Genomic DNA, 19,313 nt, shown 5'->3' with positions numbered 1-19,313 from the left:
AAATGGTTTTGTAGTTAAAGACAAAAACATAATTTTCTCAGTGAAACAATTATTAGTTGGCAGAAAGTGTTCTTATGTGTAAAACAGAACCCTTAATTGTCAGAATTGGAGTCCTAAAACTACTACTTGTGCCTTGCAAATCAAGTTTTGCAGCTTAGCTTGGGAATGTTCCCTGCTGGTGCTGGGTAAACTGGCTCCACCCAGCTGCTGAAATGTGATACAAATTGTAACAAAACCGGAAGTTGGCTAAGCTGCCTTCCCTTCTCAAGGTAAGTGGCTCCTGTTTGATTCCAGAGCTCTTTGCAAAGTGCTTAAAAACTGAACCCAGCTAGGCTTGCAGTCCTGACAAGCAGGCTGCTGTGCTGATCGGGGCAGTCAGCGACCCAGGACAGCTGCTTTACTCACAAATTGTTCTGGAGCTTGTATTGAGCTAATGAGTGTTCACTAACGAGTTAGGTTAATAATATGTCCTGTGACTATGACTACCAAGCTTTAATCCCAAGAAAAGCGTGATTGTAGAGTCCTATTTGGGATCATGAAAAGCATGGACTGTATTCGTCCAGGACACTCTCTCTTTCTTCCTTTCTCTTTTTTTAAAATTTGAAACTGTGGAAACCCCTTTTAAATTGACATATAATGGCATAACTATTTTAAGTTTACTTAGAGCCTTACTTGCTTTTTAAAGTGCGTTTTAATCTAGAAACTTCAGCTCTGCGCACACCTACCCCTAGTGTTTAGAATTTCAGAAAGGCTCTGACTTACAAGCTGTTGTTACCTTTGCCTTTAATTTTTTTGCATCTTGTCTGTGCTTGTCTAGGGGAAAGGGGATTTTTCAATTTGTAAATGTGTTACTAGGAATATTTTTTCACAAAGCTAATCCTTTCAGTTCATATATTTTCTTTTTTCCTCTGAATTAAAGAAAAAGTGCAAGGATTTGAATATTGTACTTGGACAGTGCTGAGGTGGGAGACTAAAATTTGTTCTATTAATTTATTGAAAACAATGAGCTAGAGTTTTTAATAGATGACTTTGTTTAAAGGGACGGGTTCTACTAAGTTGTTTAGTAAGCTGATCTGTTGATTTTTTTGGGCCGATTGTGCCTTCTGTGTCTTCTGTTTCTCATCTGCCCATTTGGGTAGCCAGAGTCTCTGGAAATCACATGGTACAAGTGCTGCTTTCAAGGGTGTCTCTGCTGGTCATTGATAGCAGATCAGTAAGTGGGTTTGCCTTGGCTGCCTCCAGGAGTTTGCATAGGACACACAGAAGACAGAGTAGTTGTGACAGAAAAGTGTGATAACAGATCTTATTAGCAAAAAGCAAACTTTATGGAGGTTCTGAGAAGAGAGCAGTTACTTAAAGTTGATGGAATTAGGCAGATGCTAACAAGAAAGGCAATTTTAATGGAAGACTTGGTTTATGGTGGGCCCTGTGTTAGATGTTTATAAATGTTATTTAATCTTCAGTAAGGGCCTTGGTATTGGTAGCATTGTTCCTAGCAACATGAGAGACATAAGGCCTGAAGAAGTTAAATAATTTGTCTAAGGTCATTAGGTGGTGGTGCCTGCTGAATTCAAACCAGCAGCTTGATACAAACCATGTTATTTCAAATTCCGTATTGCTTATGGTCTCATAGATGCAGTAATTGATGGCATTTTAAAATGGACCCTGAAAGAGGGGTAGAGGTTTTACTTATTAAAACAAACACAGTAAAAGTAACATAAAATGTTTGAAAATAGAAAAAAAGAATTAGACACCTTACAATTAACTTTATGTATTTCTTTAGTCTTCACATATGTATATTTTTTAAATTATAGATTTAAAAAAATTATGTTATATTATAAAGCATCACATGCTTTTAAAATTACTTATATTATTTTTATATTATAAAGCACTATATGCTTTTAAGAAATTATGCACAATACAAAGAATATAAAAAAGAGGAAGTCCACTCTTTGCCTATTGAAAATACTCTCCTAGGGGTTAACCACCATTAAGAACGGTTAAAGGTTAAAACGTGTAGTACGGTGGGTTTTTTTTCCTCTTTTCCTTTTCAGTAGTATATATTTTGGTACACTGTGTATCATTTTGCAGTCTACTGTTTTCATTTCTCAGTGTGGCATGAGCAAGTTTTAGGTACATGCAAATTCATGTCTGAGGATTTTTGTCAAATAATCGAATACTTGCAAAGCACTTAAAATAATGCCTAGCTTCTACAAAGCATTCATTAATTCTTTGCTGTTATATTTGTCATTGTCCACTTTATTCTATTATTTTATATGGAGACACTATTCTTTAGTTTGGATATAGCATAGTTCATTTTTGTAACCACCTAAATTGTCTTAAAATTTTGCTATTACAAATAATCCTCGTGTAAGTGAGTTTTTCTGTAGGATAAATTCCTAAGAGTGAAACTCCTAGGCCAGAGGGTAAGCATTCTTTAGTTTAGTGAGGTAGTGTCAAATTACCTCCAAAAATGTGGCAATTTACACTCTTGACTGTTGACTGTGTAAGTGTGCTCATTTCTCTACATCTTTACCTATATTAGGTATTATTATTATTCTTTTTCATTTTATATGAAATGATAGGCAGGGCACATGTTTTTACATAGTTTCGGCATAGTGTACAGAGATTTTTGTATCTTATTTTTTTTCCTTAGTATATACTCATTTTAACATGGGTAGGAATTTGATGAATGAAATAATGGAGGTCTTGGTTAGAGGGCAGAACACCGGTGGAAAAAAACAGTGGTGTGTATTCCAGGAAATGGTACATTGTCCCTGGGGCATGGGGCAAAAGTCCTCAAAATTGGGTTGGGTTGAATAGTAAAAATATTAAATGTCTAATGCTGTTGTCCTTAATAAGCCCTAGGAAGCTGTTGAAGGTTTTTGGGGAGAGGAGTGATAGGATAAGAATTGTGCTTTAGAAAAATGATCTTGTGGTGCCTTGTAGGACAGATGAGAATGGAGATAACAGACACAGGAAGACCAGCTGAGAGTGTTTCTTTAATCTAGGTGACAGGTGATGAAAGCTTTGTGCTTGGAAGTGTTAAAAAAACAAAATTCAACCAAATAAATTTGAAGATCAAATTGGATTTCTTAGGTGATTCATGGATGGGCAGCATCCCCTCTAGCAAAAAGCCAGATACAGATAGGGAGAGGTGTTCAAAGGCAGGAGAAGGCAGTCATAAACAGGAGGAAGGATTATTTTGGGTGAGGTCACCTTTATTTGGAGACAAAAAGGTCTTTTTAGGTGGATTACCTTCCTTTGGGGGATTTAGAGGGCACACAAGACATTATCTTATTGATAAATTTCTGACCTACTACATTTCTGGGGAGGTTGGAATTGCCGTTAGTTTAGGTATTAAGTCTCAGTTTGGTGACTTGGCCTAGCAGAAGTTTCCCAATGTTGAGCCTGTATTTTTGTTTTTAATGGACTTGATGGTGGAATGGAAAATAGCAGGAAGACGTAGTAGAGGGAATGGAAGGTAAAAAAAGAGAAGCGGAGGAATAGATAGGGGTGCAGAAGTGGGGAGGCAAAATCTGCAGAACCTGTTTGGAAATCAGGCTCCTAACAAGTGTTTGCAGTCAGATCTTGAGAATTTTGGGGCTTCAAGTTTCACTGACTAGAAATGTGTGGACAGGTCATCAGAATAGAAAAGCTAGGTGCAAAAACTAGTCTGGTTGAAAAGATGATGAATTACATTTCAGAAAAATTGAGCTTAATTATAATTTTTATCAAAGCATTGTGGAGATGTGGGGTGGGGGCAATTGAAAGATTTGGGAAATATCTAAGGGTGATAAGTGAGGCCGTGGAAATGGTAAGTATGCAGAGAAACATGAAGGCCAAGGGAAGTCTTGGGTTTGGATATCTTCATGTAAGGGTCATGAAGAGGAACCAGACTAAATTACAATTTTTTTACACTGACTATTTCTGTTAGAAAGATAGATATGAACAGGATGGAAAGAGGGTGAGGCCCACCAAGAACTCAGGAAGTTAATCAGATTAAGACAGAGAGCTAGAAAGGGCTCACACCCTTTGCAATGTGAGTTCATTTCACATGCTCTGAATGCAGGCTGACCTTGAGACTTGCTCCAGCTAACGCAGGTGAAATAGTGCAGAGACAAGGGACCAGCATCATGATTAATTTTCCTAAAAATGCTGAGGTTAGCATAATAAGCACAGGAGAGACTTATCTTAAGGCTAAAATTCTACTTTTGAAAGAGAATTGGGAAATTAGATTCATCCAACAACTTACCTTAAGGTAAGGCAAGCAGTCTTAACTGGTGTGTTCCCAATAGTTGGGAGTGGCCACTATCTTAGAGAGGAACAAAAGGTTTGTCCTACGGAATTACCTAGAGGACTAGCTACAGACAATGACATATTGCCTTTCCCCAAAGACAGACATCATGAGACTGCCTGACAAGCCTATGCCTCCCCACTCCCTTTACTTTTATTGTATTCTTCAAACTCCTTAAAAAGACAGAACCTCAGCTTTTGGGCATGCCTCCTCTTCTCTAAGGTTGCCCAAACTACCCTTTCTTGGAGTGTGTATCTTTAAAAGACTTCTTACTGCTCAACTTATTTCAGTAGTGTCTTTGTCACTTTGCTAATTCATTCTGTATTCCAGACTTTAAGCATAAGTCTTCACTCTGTCTGTCCTACTCCAGATACTCAGATAAGCCTGCCTTTATTTACCCTGACTCTAGCCCATTCCTCCCTTAGAGTATATTCAAATAAAACTTTCATTCTGCTTCACTACTGTGTCTCTGCCCTTCAATTCTTTGTTGCAGTGGGGACAGGAACCGAGGGGAACATACTCAGCCCCCAAAATTTCTAACATTTGACCTTGGAACTAATTAGACAACCCTTCATTGCCCCTAAAAGTACATACTCACTTTTTTCTTTCTGACTGTGGTTCACTTATTGATTTCATTTAACTTGTGCTCATTCTGAATCCTTTTTCCTCCATAATGCCTTAGTTGACAATTTAACCTCCAGGGGCTGATCTGAGGCTATGCTTAGTGGTTAAACCCTTAGAAACTAGACCATAGCCCATACTTTTTACCACTCATTTGCTGTGACACTGGCACATGTCTTAATCAGTGCCTTACTTTACATCTGGGGGAACTAATACCCTGTAATTCTGGGGGCAGGGGGGAATAAGTTCCTAGTCTGGGGCATATTACCTTAGAAGCCAAAATCAGTCAAAGGGAAAAATAAAGTGGGAGAGATCCGTTTATTGCTTACAAGCAGTCATCTGCTTCTGCTCACCCGTGTCTCTAGAGACATGGCTGTAAAAAGGGACCCCGCCCAACCTCTCTGGTCAAGATATACCCTGGCTCCCCCCCCTCTTGTAATCACCTATTTTTATGGAGATGGACTACTACTTCTCTCCACCCTTTGGAAACACCTATTGATATGGAGATGCACTAAGGCCAGGCGAGAGATTCTGGAAATACTGCAATTTTACCCACAGCCCACCCCTCCAGAAATCTCACCTCACAATCTACTGGCTCACCATCTTCTCCAGTGGCTTCTGTGTGAGAAAATTGGAGCACTATAACCAGTCCAATAACATATAATAACAACAGCAGTAAAATCATGATAATCCTCAAGCTGGAGGATTCAGCTAAATTCAAAGTCCCCCATTCCACAGGTGGTCAGTAGCTGAACAGGTAGGGAGTTCAGAGCAATCATCCTGCAGCAGCTGCAGCCAGGGGGCGCTCCCAGGCCATAGTGGCTGTAGGAGGAAATAACCTTAAGGACGATAAGATACATGTTTTAATGACACCAGCATAGGGAAATCTTGTCCTTCACGTAGGATGCAGGCAAGAGAGTGGTCCTGTGATAAAACAGTGGCAGGAATGGGATCTCGTCCTGGTCTAGTATACCAGACTTTCACCCCACTCCCTGTGGGAGTTACAGATGGGTCAATATATAGGGCTATGGGAGGTACATGCACTGGTCATAAAGATAAAACAAAACTTCCCTGTAAGATGCTCTCACCTCTAAAATGTTTTGAATACACTACCATGCCATGATCTTTGGGTTTCACTCTGCTATTACTCCAGGAACACACAAAAAGCCAGCTTCCAGGTCTTTTCCCTAAGGTGCCAGAAGGGCCAGCCATCGCTGCATGTGTTGAAATGTCCCGAATCACATCCATTCAACAAAATCTCCAGGGTTTAATGCAGTTGGGGCTGGCAGCAGGATGTTGCTCTGCTGGCCATATCCTGGCTTCAATAACTCCCCTTTGGTTTGCACTTACAGTTGAATAGGAGAGGCAGCAATGTGTGTGAGCATGTCCACAGGGCTCAGGGCTCCTTTTCAGGGCTTCTCATTCAAGCGCTGTAGCACTGTGTATAAATGAAATGACCAGCCCTGTAGACTATTGATGTCTGATTTCAGGCCAGATTTCAACAAACTATTGTACCTCTCTGTCATGCTTGCCCCGGAGGGTTATATGGTACATGAAACTTCCACTCTATTCCTAATTGCTGCACCCATTCTTGTAACACATGTCTAGTAAAGTGGGTTTGATTACTCTCAATCACCTGCGGCCAGCCATAGGCTGCGGAGAGACACTCTAGGCCCCTTTCAGTTGTTTGCTGATCTGAATGATGTTCAGAAAAGGCAACCAACAGTCCAGTAGCTGTGTCCACACAAGCCATGGCATACTGATATCCTTCTGATATGGGTGAGGCCCAATATAGTCTATCTGCCACCTGACAAGGGGTATCAAACCCTTTACTAGGTCTTTCCACAGCACTTTCCTCCAAAGATGCTACTGACAAACCATCCAGTTGGCATGGTACCATGTCAGTAGGCACAGGGTCAAGCCCTGATAGATGGCAAGCCGTTAGTGCAGACAACTATAGGGGACAGTTCCTGGGTGATCATGAGCCATACTGCCTGCAACTCAGCCCATTGACCCCTCTTTTCCTCCCCATCCTTCATCCATATTGTTTCAGTTTTAGGATGGAAAGCCACAGCCCTCCACTTTGGGGGATGCCCGTGACTGGAGCTGTCAGTATACCAAGCATCTTCAGGTATAGGGGCTTTTCCCTCCTGATAAGAACTCTTGGCTACCAATGGCTGAAAAGCAAGATCTTCCTGCTTTCCACTGGTGTATGTCACTGGCCCCAGTAAGTGTTGGAGTTCTCCACTTAAGGGGCTAGTAGACAGGGTGCTACACTGCTGTAAGTATGCACCCCATTTGGCCAGTGTAGATGTCTGTGCCAGGCCACTCTGTGGCCTTTGGGCCCAGTCTCGTGCCCACTCTGCAATGGGATAGGTGGTTATTACCTTGGTCTTAGCTGTTCTGGTGATAGGCTCCATAGCCAGCAAGGCATGAAACACAACAGCCAGTTGCTTCTCTAGGAAGATGTACTGGACCTCTGCAACCTTCCATAGTTGTGACCAAATCTAATAGGTTGGCATGTGTGTTCAAGCCATTTTCTTCCATGTGGCCAAGTCCTGGGCTACAAGTCCATGACAATTGGTGGGACTGTGGAGGTACCCTGTGGAAGGAAAGTGAATGTCCACTAACAGCCTTCCCACCTGATGGCAAATTGTTCCTGACTTTCCTGTACTATTTCAATAGAGAAAAAAGCATTAGCAAGGTGCACAACATAATGATACATTCCTAGTTCATGACTGAGGGTGTCCATAGTGCTGCTATAGAGGGAACAGCATGCAAAGGGGTTGTGACTTTACTCAATTCCCTGTAATACATGGTCATAGGCCAGGAGCCATGTGGCTTTTTTCACTGGCCACACCAGGGAATTAAAAGGACTTTGAGTGGGCTTTATGATGCCCACCTTCTCCAACTCAGAACTGTCTTTACCACAGTACCCTCAGTCTGAACTCACCTGCAGTGGTCTGTAATCACTGGCCCTGAAGGATATCCACCCCCAAAATATATTCTGGGATGAGAGAAATGTACACAGTATACTCCCTTGGGGGTAAACACCCTATCCCCAGTGGGTTTTGGGCTTTCTTCACTCTAATTGCCTTACCCCCATAGCCATCTATCACAGCAGGGGGCCCAGGAAAATGCTCAGGGCTGCCATAAATCAGAGAACATTCAGCTCCTGTGTTTACCAGTGCCAGGACATGTTGTACATCCATGGGGGACCAATGAATTGCTAATTCTACATATGGCCTCTGGTCCCCACCATGTCCCCAAAGGTGGGGCCTTGATCCCCACCTCAGTCAATCCAAAATGCCCAATCTTCATTCTGAGAGGGTGAGGGCCCAGATGGATCCTGAGTACTGTCCCCAGGAAGTCTTTAAGGACACAGGCCAGACATAGGGCTTTGACTCTGGCTTCCATGTCCTGGACCTCAGCAGCTGGAAGTACTGCCCTGGCTTTAATTGGTGCCACAGCTCTAACAAGATCCTATTGGGCTGCCCATAAAGTTTTTCTTTCACTACCCTGGCCTTTATCAAATCAACCCACATCTGGGTCCTCAAGACCTTCTTGGGGCTCTTTGCACCTCTCCTTTCAGTTGCAGCCTGTACTGTCTTCTTTGGTCTTATTGTTTCAACCTCCCTGAGATCTGCTAAAGTAGGAGTAGCCTCACTTACTGGTTGCCTATGTGGGGGCCAAGAATAGTCACTAGGGACCCAAAGAGAGGTGGGTGAGCTGTATGAAGCATCAGATTTCTCATTCCTATGGGGCACAACGCCTCATCAGGGCCCTGGTGTCCATATTATAGATGATATTTTTCATGCCCAGGCTCCTGTAACACCTGCTGGAGTGCTGAATACATTTTCCAGCTAGTGGGTAAGTACGGTAAATCACCCTGATTAGGTCAGACTGCCCTGATGGCTGCTGTCAGCCAATCTACAAGTGCTCCTTTGCCTGAGGTGTGATGGGCACTTTGCAACTGCTTCCGGAGGGAAGGGTGAGTTGTCAGGGAAGCCAGTCTACTCATTTGAGAACCGACATAACAATGTTTTCCACCCCCACACCCCAGAGATGCAAAAGCCATGTAGGCAGAGGTTCTGACGGCTTCTGTCAAAAGCAGATGCTCATGTCCATCAGCTCATCCTGGGTGTAGGGGTGGAGCATGGAGTGCTCCACAACCTGGGGAGGGGTGCTCCTCCCCCTGAGGTTATTGCGTTTTTATTTTCTTAATTACAGTTGGGTGAGTCTTTAATAAAGGAGAGGCTGGTGTCTCAGGTGGTGGTCTCAGCAACAGATCAGCCCTCGGCCCCTTCTCCTTACCCTCTCCCGACATCTCCTCTACCATCTCCAGGGCTGAAGGCACTGCTCTTTCCTCCACTTCACCCCACAGCCTCCTGAAAAGCAGATTTTCCAGTTGTCTCCTCCCTCACTGCTAAAGTATCTTCCAGGATCATGAATTGTTTCTCTTTGTTAAGGGCATCCCATAGGTCATCACCCAACTCTTTCAGGCGGTGCTGAAGTGTGTCTCTCTCCTAGAGAAACTGTGTCTCTCTCCTCGGTAACCCTTTCTACTATTTCAAGAAACAAACACCCCACAATCCCAGCTGCCATATGGCTTCTCAGAGTTTCTAAGCTGCCTTCTGTCTCATGGAGGACTAATTCCACAGTTTCTGGTGTCTCCACCCTTCCCTAATTTTGGGGAAGGGCCCACCCATCTAGGAGGTGCTTTACCCTTTACCAATTTCTACTAGGGTCTCCCAAAGTGAAAGCTCAGTGGATAGGGGGCTCCTGGGTGAAGCCGCATCCTCTACTGCTGAAGCCACTGGGGCCTCCTCACCATCCACTGAGGGTTCCAGGTATCTCCCCACCAGCCCTAGGGGCAGCCTGCCCAAGCATTGCACCCACGAGGACATTTTGATTTCACAGGTTTTGCCAGATACCACCAGGTGTAACTTCAGGGTAACAGTAAGTTCCCAGCCCAGGGCAAATTACCTTTGAAACCAAAACCAGTCAAGGGGAGAAATAAAGTGGGAGAAACCTGTTTATTGCCTATAAGCGGTCGTCCACTTCTGCTCACCCATGTCTCTCATGACCCAGCTGTAAAAAGGACTCTATCATACATCTCTGGTCCAGATATAACCTTACTCCCCCCCACCCCCTTGTAATCACCTATTGATATGGATATTGACTACTTCTCTCTGCCTCTTAGAAACACCTATTAATATGGAGATGCACTAAGGCCAAGTGAGGGATTCTGGAAATACTGCAATTTTACTCACAACCCCCACACCTTCTGGGTTGTTTTGAGAAATGTATGGAAAGTCCTTGCTATAATGCCTGATATGTTGTAAGCCCTTAGTAATTATTACTTTTGTATTATTATTTTCTCCTGTACCTCTAGATTTCTATAATGAAGTGCAAATTTTTCCTATTTGGTCTTTGTATGATCTTAGGCAGTAGTTTTTTACAACCTTTGTGAGCTTCAGTTTCCATACAATAAAAAACCTTGGTATGTTTCCTCCAAGGATCAGAGTTCATACAAGTAGAGCACTTATTGTGATGTCTGGAATAGAGCAGGCATTCAATTAATAGTACAGGCAAACCTTGGGGATATAGCAGGCTTGGTTCCAGACACCACCCTAAGTAATGTCACAATAAAGGAGTCAAAGTAATTTTTTGGTTTTCCAGTACATTAAAAGTTTTGTTTATACTATAGTCTGTTAAGTATGAAATAGCATTATGTCCAAATAAAAAATGTGTGTATCTTAGTTAAAAAAGACCTTATTGCTAGAAAAATGCTAACCATCATCTGAGCTTTTAGTGATTCAAAAGCACTGATTACAGATCACCATAACAAATGCAGTAATGATGAAAACGTTTGAAATATTGTGAGAATTTACCAAAATGTGACTTAGGGACAGGAAGTGAGCAAATGTCATTGAAAAAAACAGCAACAGCAAAATTGCTTGATGCTTCAGGGTCCCGAACCTTCAATTTGTAAATTACTCCATATATGCAAAGCATGATAAAGCGAAGTGCAGTAAAATTAGGTAAGCATATATCATTTAAATGATAGATTAATAGTACTTGCTTTTGTTTCATCTATTAGTTTTGTTTCTTTAGAGAAAAGGCAATTTCACTTAGCACAGGACTGGGGACAGGATTTTTGTGAGGGCCATGTGGAATGATCCACATGAAAGCTCCATGACATGTAATAGGTGTAAGGTTGGAAGCACCAGAGGGAGGAGTGAGCACATCGGACACTGATGACGTGCCAAAGTCCCTGGCTGCTGCCCCCTCCCAACCTGAAAAATGTGCCTTGGGCTAGCCAATCCTCGCGCTGCTGTAAATCTAAGCTCTGCCTCCCCCTACCTTCTTTAAAAACTCACTGCCTGCCCTGGTGAGTGTGACTTCCCCATCCTCCATTTCCATAGACTGGGGAACATTGCCCAGGAATTGCACTCACAGATAAACTGCCTGGCTCTTTGTTGCCTCTTGTCACCTGCTTATTTCGGTTAGAATTTATCTTACAATAGGATGTTTGCTTCTAAACATTTTTCCAGAAGATGGAAAAATTAATTGCTGATGATGGTTTGATTAGGGGAATCAGAATTAGATTATAGGGTTCCCAATTACTTTTTCTTTAGTAGTTTCCCCCTATTAGTCCACTTTTCTTGCTTTCACTTAAACTCTAAACCTCTTTTTCAGAATTCTTTTCAACCATCTATCAGACCAGACAAGTCTCAGATTGATATTCAGTGTGTCATTTTTAAATGCTCTTTGTTTTTTTTTGAACCCCTCTGAAAATGTCATTACTAATTGTTAATTTAAAAAAATAATTTTTTCTCTTTGCTTCATGCTGTGAAATGGAATCTGAAACATTTTTATCTAAAGAAGTGGAAATACTTGACCTATTTTTCAATTTCCCTGTAATTTGAGATTCAGCTATCAAAGTCAATTTAATTCTTGATATGAAAGTTTCCTATGGAGGTATAGTTAAATTCTTGGAAAGAAGGGAAGCAAATTTTCTGACTTTCCAGAAGGCTTGAAAAAAATTAAAAGAAGATGAAAGAAATATATGAAAATCTTAGCTGTCTAACTATAAAAGTATTCAGAAGAAATTAGCACATACTGGTGCTATGGAAAGTTAATAGTGATAATAAATAATGGCAATTACATTTATTGACAACTTAGTGTTTTAGGCATTGAACTAGTTATTTTTGCATTCATTCTTTTAAGAGCTGTAGTAGTTCTATGAAAGAAATCTCTACATTGCTTCTCAGTCTTTCAGAATAAGACTGAACAGTCTAAATTAAGTAGGCTAAATTAGATTTCAACTTTGTCCCAGTATGCCCCCAGTTACATTGTTCATTGTGAAATTTGTATCCTTGTTGGAGATTATTTCTTCAAGGAGGAGCAATGATGTAGAGTGAAGACAGAACATGGGAACTGAAGTTAGGTTTAGGTTCTACTCCTTAAAGTATACTTGATTTACTGTGCATTCCTGGTCTCAGTTTCTTCATCTCTAAAATGAAGATAATACCTGTTTGTTGTAAGGATTATATTAGATGTAGAATCTACCAAGTTCTCGCCAAATGACTGCTGCTTTCTGTTTTTCTCCACACTTCCCTTTCTTCCCTCCTCTATAGTAGAACTGTGATTCTTTTCTTTCTTTTGGTCATAGAACTTTGTTTTCTGCATGTCTACATTAGTCTTAAATTCTGTGACTTTATCAATCTCCTTATCCTTTTATGATTTTACCTATTTCTGCTTAACTCTGCCACTGTACAGGTGAACACCTATTTCCACCTCTAACTCCAGTCCCTCTAGGTTTTCCGTCACAGGCCTACCAGGTTTGCCCCAGATTCTGGATGAAATGGTGACATTACAAATGTGATATGTACCACAACTAATTTCTAATTCTCTTTGGAATTTCAATCCACTTTCTAATAGAAACAATGTTATAAATGGTGGTTCTGTTTCTCGGCAAAAAACCTAGAAGCAAAAGCATGTTTACCAAATAAATTAATTGAAATACCTTATACCTGTAAAAGAGTAAGAGAAAATAATGCCATTGTATTTCTAGTAATAAAATAAAATGAAAACAATATTGAGTAAGAAGTATTTACCTTGAACAGTGTAGAATGTAGTTGATGGAAATTTTGAAAGGAGCATTCAAGGGCTCTAGGTATTGCAATGGTTTTATATTATGGCTAATTAAAACTTTTTTTTCTCATACAAAAGGTCACTGAAAATTATAACTTGTTAGCCATATTTGTAGTTTTTCTTTAGGTTTAAAAATGGAGTAAGAGAGAGTAAGACATTCCCTAGTTCCCAAATCTTCCTTATTGCTTGGCTTCTTTGTTTCTTCTGTAGCTGAGAACTCTCCCTTATTAATGAAATCCTTGATGCTGCTAATTTGGAACTTGATTCAAGACTGAAACTGAATTGTCTATATATGCCACAAAGTAATGTTTTTCACACTACAAGTTAAGATCTGTTGGTACAACAATTCAGTAAGATATAATCAGCATAAAATAAAGAATAGAGAATATGTTTACTACTTGTAGTTAAGGTAAATAATGTTTCACTTACATAATAATAATGAAATAATAATGACATGTCTGTTGGCTCATAATGTGAAAATATTTGTTACTTTGGGTGTTATAAAAAAACCCTCTACATACAGCAAAAAAAAAAAAATCCTTTTCCAAATTACTTGTGTATTTTAAAACAAACTTTCAGTTAAACTTTTACTTTTCTTGAGGCTCATTCTTCACAATTAAGAAAACCTTGTTTTCTCATGCCTCTGCATCAGTTAAGACTCTTAGTGTGTGCTTACACTTACATTTTTGACCTTTGATGCCTTAAAATAAATGACTACTAGCAAGAGCTAGAACTTGAATGCAATATAACCAGACTTTATTATTTGCTAGCTTAATAATCTGATATGGTTATAAAAGATGTACTTTCCTCCATTTTTTCTTTTTCTCACATGTTCTTGGAGTCATGCAATACAAACACATTTAATTACCAATTTATTAAAACATTCTCAATGCATACTCCTTCTAAATACTTTCTTACATCTGAATATTTTTCAATAGGATTCTTTTCATTTTTCCAAAATTTTACTTTGTTGTAATAAATATATTATCCTGATTAATATCACTTGCCTCTGTGGTCCACAGTAGTAATGACATATTCATCCAAGCACAAAAATTTGTAGTTAAATAATAAAAAATACATTTGTTTTGAAGTTTTATTTTTGTGTGAGTTGTGTATAAAACATGGCATAAATGATCATAATACCTTTTTACCAAGTGCCTTAGGAAGGAAGGAAGGGAGGGAGGGAGGGAAGAAGGGAGGGAGGAAGGAAGGGAGGGAGGAAGGAAGGAAGGAAGGAAGGAAGGAAGGAAGGAAGGAAGGAAATTCAAGAAAAAACTAAACAAATTTTATCAGGATTAGGAATATTTCATTTAGAGAATCCCTTTTAATCTTTCAAACTAATAGGTCTATTTTTGTTCTGGGGTGACAAAATGCAAGTTATGATATTGTAGGGAAAATGGGAATTCCATGGCCAGGATCCTCACTTGGTCTTAATCTAATCTACTCAATGCACACGTGCAATGAAGTGATACTTAGCTTACTGCACAGGTGCATACTTGTATACCCATTGGTGGTAAGCCATTTTTGCCTGTGTTGCTATAAAAGGAGTTACCATGGTGCTAAGAGCCGATCCTAGAGAAGTGAGCAAGAGAGCAGGAGAGAGGAGAGCAGAGGCCAGGAGTGGAGAGAGAGCCTGGAGTGGAGGCAGTGCCTGGGGCAGAGGCTGAGCCGGGGGTGGACAGGATTCTAGCACTCCACCTACTGCAGTGAGAATAAAGCTTGTATAAGCCCCTTTTTACTCCCAACATTCCATTGTCATTATTGGTCTCAGTGAATCCAGAGTGAACTTGCCCAGGACAGAAACTCTTAGGCGAGACAGCTATCTTTTGTTTCATTCTCTATATTGTACCTGTTGTAGAAAGGGAATATTAAAAGCTTTAAAGTCATACAAAATTGGTGGGTGTTTTTCCAGTGCTTGAAGGATGACTTAATAATGTAACAGCTCATTATCGATATTACATAATTTTAACTTAAATGTCTCCATGGATAACTCCTTATTCCCTTTTTAAAAATTTTTTAAATTTTGTTATCATTAATCTACAATTACATGAAGAACATTATTTTTACTAGGGTCCCCCCTTCCTTATTCCCTTTTATAACTATGCAATCTGTTGGCATAGATTGTGGTTAATGAATTAATGTATCAGTTTGTAAAAAGGCTATTCCTTAAATCATTAACTGGAAAACCATATTTAGCCATTTTAATGAAAGTAAATGTCACCTTGAAATGTCAACATCAAACCAAAGACAAAGAAATTGCTATTGTCTACTTCTCTCTCTGACCTTGTTTGTTAAATTTTTCCTAATGAATGCCAAGTGGTGGTGCCTTAGTCCCTTCTCTTTCCCTTTTTACACTTCTTGATCTAATAATTACCAATATGCTTCTCCACTTTGCTTTCCTAAAACCATGATATTAAGGAGAAGGGGACCCTGAGTTTATTTAGTTCATCTGCTGTATTTTGCAAATGAAGAAACCCAGACAGAGATTATATGACTGGATTGATGTCATTTTTCTACTTATTGCATAGCAGAGAAGAAAAATCAAACTGTGTTTCCACTTTTACCTGACAGAAAGTCAATGCCAAAAACATATTTGTTACACTGAATTCTTTCCCTATACTATTCTTAAGGTGGGTGGCACTGTGCTGCATTTTAATCATAGTAATGACTTGGTCAAGGTCACATGGTTAAAATTATGACCTTGATCTTTTTTAGTAAATCTTCCCTGATCCTAAAAGCAGGTCTGCCTTGACGCGGTCCAGCCATGCCGAGTAGAGCAGGTCCTGAAGTATGGAAGGGGGGCGAAGAAAACAAAGAAAGACAGAAAGAACTGGGAGGACTGACGCTCCTGTGTGTCGCCAGCAAAGCTTTATTAGAGTCCAGAGTATTTATACAGCAAAGAAGCACACTATCCCAGGAAATAGCATTATCCAATAGACAATCAAGCACAGTATTGACGTCAGCGGTAGCTGGGCAAAGGTAGGCACAGCAGGGCTCCTTCAGTTGCTCATGGAATGCGTAAACAGGATGTTCTTTGTTCTCCATTCCCACCACATCAGCAAGTGGGGGAAAGGGCATAGCCCGCTCCCCACATCTCTCCCTTTTTTATTTTATAATATGAAGACAGTGCCTGTCTTAGGTGCCCCAAGGCAGCAACTCTGATCTTACCTGTCATTGGTACTCCCACTCCAATGTGGAAGCCCTGTCTTAGGTTGCCAGAGGCTCCAGGGTGCTTACCCGTCATTGGCTGTCCTGTCTTTCTTCGATAGTACCATACAGGTGGTGTTGTTTCAGGTGAAACATATGAATTTCCAAACCCAGCTTTAAGAGGGATTTTAACCCAAGCTTGATAACACAAGGTATCAATAATATCATTATAAGAAGACATAGCAGAGCAGTCGCAATGGATAACAGAAAATGGGGCAAGTCTCCCAACTTGCCGAAAGGAGAGGCTGCACGCTTGAGGGTGTCTAAGATATCTTGAGTGGTTTTAACAGGATCAAACCACAGTTCGGTCAAACCATTGACATAGATTGCAGTTTGTACATTCTCAGTTAATGCTACAGCTGCTACAGTAGAAGATACAATAAAGGAAATTAAAGATAACAACCCTACAATAATGAGGTCCACAGCTCTCTTAGGACGGTCTAGAGCTTTCTTCAATTCTACCAACACTTGCAGGCCCTTATCATCATACCAAGGTCCCGTGTGGTTCACGGGAATCAAAAGGAAAGGGGGTTGCTTAAGTAAAAGAACCATGGTATTGTTGGACACAGAAGAGATGCAGCTAGTGAGACTGCAATTTTTACAGGCAATGTGAAACATATTTTTCTGATAAGTCATATTAATAGAAATAGACTCTACCAACAGTGCATGGGGGGGGCAACGCAAGCCACCACATGTGTGTCATTGTTTACATTAAAGCTTGTACTATTATCCCAATCTAACCCTCCCATAGCCACCCCTATTTTCCACAAAGAGATCTGAGGGTACCCATCTGGAGTGTACCAAAGTCCCATAGAGAGTCCTCTGTATTGCGGGGCTGGTGTCTTTGAATTTGGTCCTAAAGACCAGTCCACAGGGTAAAGTTCTTTAGTGATGTTCATCTGCTGTGGCCATTCACCACCTGCACCTGCAAGTGAAGGGGAGCCCTTGCACTTTGTCCAGGGTAGTGGCAATGTGTCATTTTTAAGTGAAGATGAAGATGTAAGTACACTGCACACAGGGTGGTCAGAGGGCAAGGTGCCGTTGCTCCTATTGTTAGGTGACCTGATGGGCCTCCCCAAATGTCAGAATCATTGGAGTAAATCTGTACCTCGGGAGACTTCCAACTGACTGCATGGAGCAGAGGAGGGTCAGGAACATACGCCCAATATATGCGCTGAACTGCTTGCTCCGCTACTTGCTCTTCAGCTGGGGTCCTCCAAAGCTGGAGCAGGATCAGGAGAAATATGGTCTGCATGACGCACCAGCCTTTCTGGCAACCACCTCGGGTCCTCAGCATCCTGTGGAAAGACACAAACGTGTCCTCGCCCCCAAAGAAGGACGGGATCTGGACCTTGCCACGCCCCGGTCAGAGGATCTTTCCATTGCACCTGTGCAAGGGGCGGAAGACCGCCAGAGCACCAAAAGCGCTCTGCAGAACTGCATCCTGCAAGGTCTAGAGCTAAAAAATTTAAAATATAGAGTGCATGGGATAAATAATTCAAAGGTGTAACAGGGTATAACTCCCCCTTCTTAATTTTATTGAGCTGGGCTTTCAAAGTGCCATGGGCTCTTTCAACAATGCCTTGGCTCTGGGGATTATAGGGGATGCCTGTCTTGTGGGCAATACCCCACTGCACACAAAATGTGCAAAAGCGGCTACTGGTATAGCCAGATCCATTGTCCATTTTAATAAGCTTGGGAATGGCCATAACAGCAAAGCAAGAGAGGCAATGGTGAATAACTTGTGAAGTGGATTCCCCAGAGAGAGCGGTAGCATGCAAGAAACCTGAATAGGTGTCAATGGTAACATGAACATATTTTAATTTTCCAAATTCAGGGATGTGCGTGACATCCATCTGCCACAGGTGATTTGTCAGGCACTGTTGGCGTTCTCATAGGCCAACTGTGTGACTAGGGTGGTACTAGCCTCTGATTCTCCAAATGTTCTCCCAGCTGTCTTCAATAGGTGAGCCACAAATTCTTGAAATGGCTCATCAGGCCCTTGCCTGATCTTAGAGACCTCCTCTGTTCTACTAGTACTTTCTGGGAGAGCCTTCCATGCTCTTCTAGCTGCCGCATTTGTTTGAGCATATACTGCTAACTGAAAGACCAACTGTTGATCTACCTCAGCATATTGGCCCTCTCTCGCCAACATGTCAAAAACAATGGGTATTTGCTGAGCAGCGTTAGTCCTAGCTGTTTTCTGACAATTCTCATAAAATTCTGATTTCCATAGCAGATAATCTCCCCCTGTAAGACATGCATGTGCTAAGGACTTCCAATCTCCCGCGGGCAAAGCTTCTGTAGTCATAGCTTCTAAGATGGTTAATGTAAACGGAGCAGTGGGGCCATATTTATTGCAGGCCTCTTTCAGCTCTTTCAACTGAAAGGAAATGGCACATGTTGTCTGAATACCTCTCCATTGTCACCTGGCTGTTCTAACACTGGATAGACAATTCTTGTGTGTCCTCTCCCTGATCTTGAGCTTGTTGTAGTACTGCCTCAAGAGGAGTAACTTCGCTGTCTCTTCTGCATATTAACTGGGAGCACATGAGGCTTTTCTTCCTTAGACTCTACGGGCTGTTTTTCTTTCTGTTCTAAACACTTCTCTGTCTTTCACTCCACTGTTTTCTCTTTAGTTTGTTCTGAGGATATAGGCTGAACAGGATCAAAACCTGCCCTTTCAAGGGGAGCTGTTTCAGCCTTACTCACAGGGGAGTCTCTTCTCTCGGGGTGCGGCTGTCCCATCTTTTGCTGCACTTCTAAGGCTAAAGTAAGCCGCTTCAGGGTGCCCTGAATTTCATTCCACCGCTCTTCGAAAGGTATTCTGGATGGGTCTGCAGCAACTGTCCACGTTGCTGTGAGCAGGGATGAATAAACTTTCTTTCTAGAGCCTATGGAGGCTATCTCTATTGTTTGTATCTCCTTATCACAAAGTTGAACTAAAGCTTCCTCCACTAGAGGGCGCTGTTCCTCCTCCATCTCCTCATCTGAGCTGCTGTCTGGTTGGTGATAAGATGGCTCCCGC

The 19,313-nt window shown here is 41.3% G+C and overlaps 1 protein-coding gene across 1 annotated transcript in view; it reads left to right on the top strand.

The window, feature by feature from the left end:
* The first annotated feature begins 241 nt into the window (after positions 1–241).
* Positions 242–19,313, top strand: part of FRRS1 (ferric chelate reductase 1) — a 55,421-nt gene continuing 36,349 nt past the window's right edge. Inside the window, exon 1 of the mRNA XM_036883875.2 lies at positions 242–269. The gene's annotated coding sequence lies outside the window, so the exon portion shown is untranslated. The remainder of the gene's footprint in view (positions 270–19,313) is intronic.

This window comes from Manis pentadactyla, chromosome 4, assembly GCF_030020395.1.
Source record: "Manis pentadactyla isolate mManPen7 chromosome 4, mManPen7.hap1, whole genome shotgun sequence".
NCBI lineage: Eukaryota > Metazoa > Chordata > Mammalia > Pholidota > Manidae > Manis > Manis pentadactyla.
Note: the sequence above shows the minus strand (reverse complement) of the source record. Positions and strands in the feature narration are given on the sequence as shown.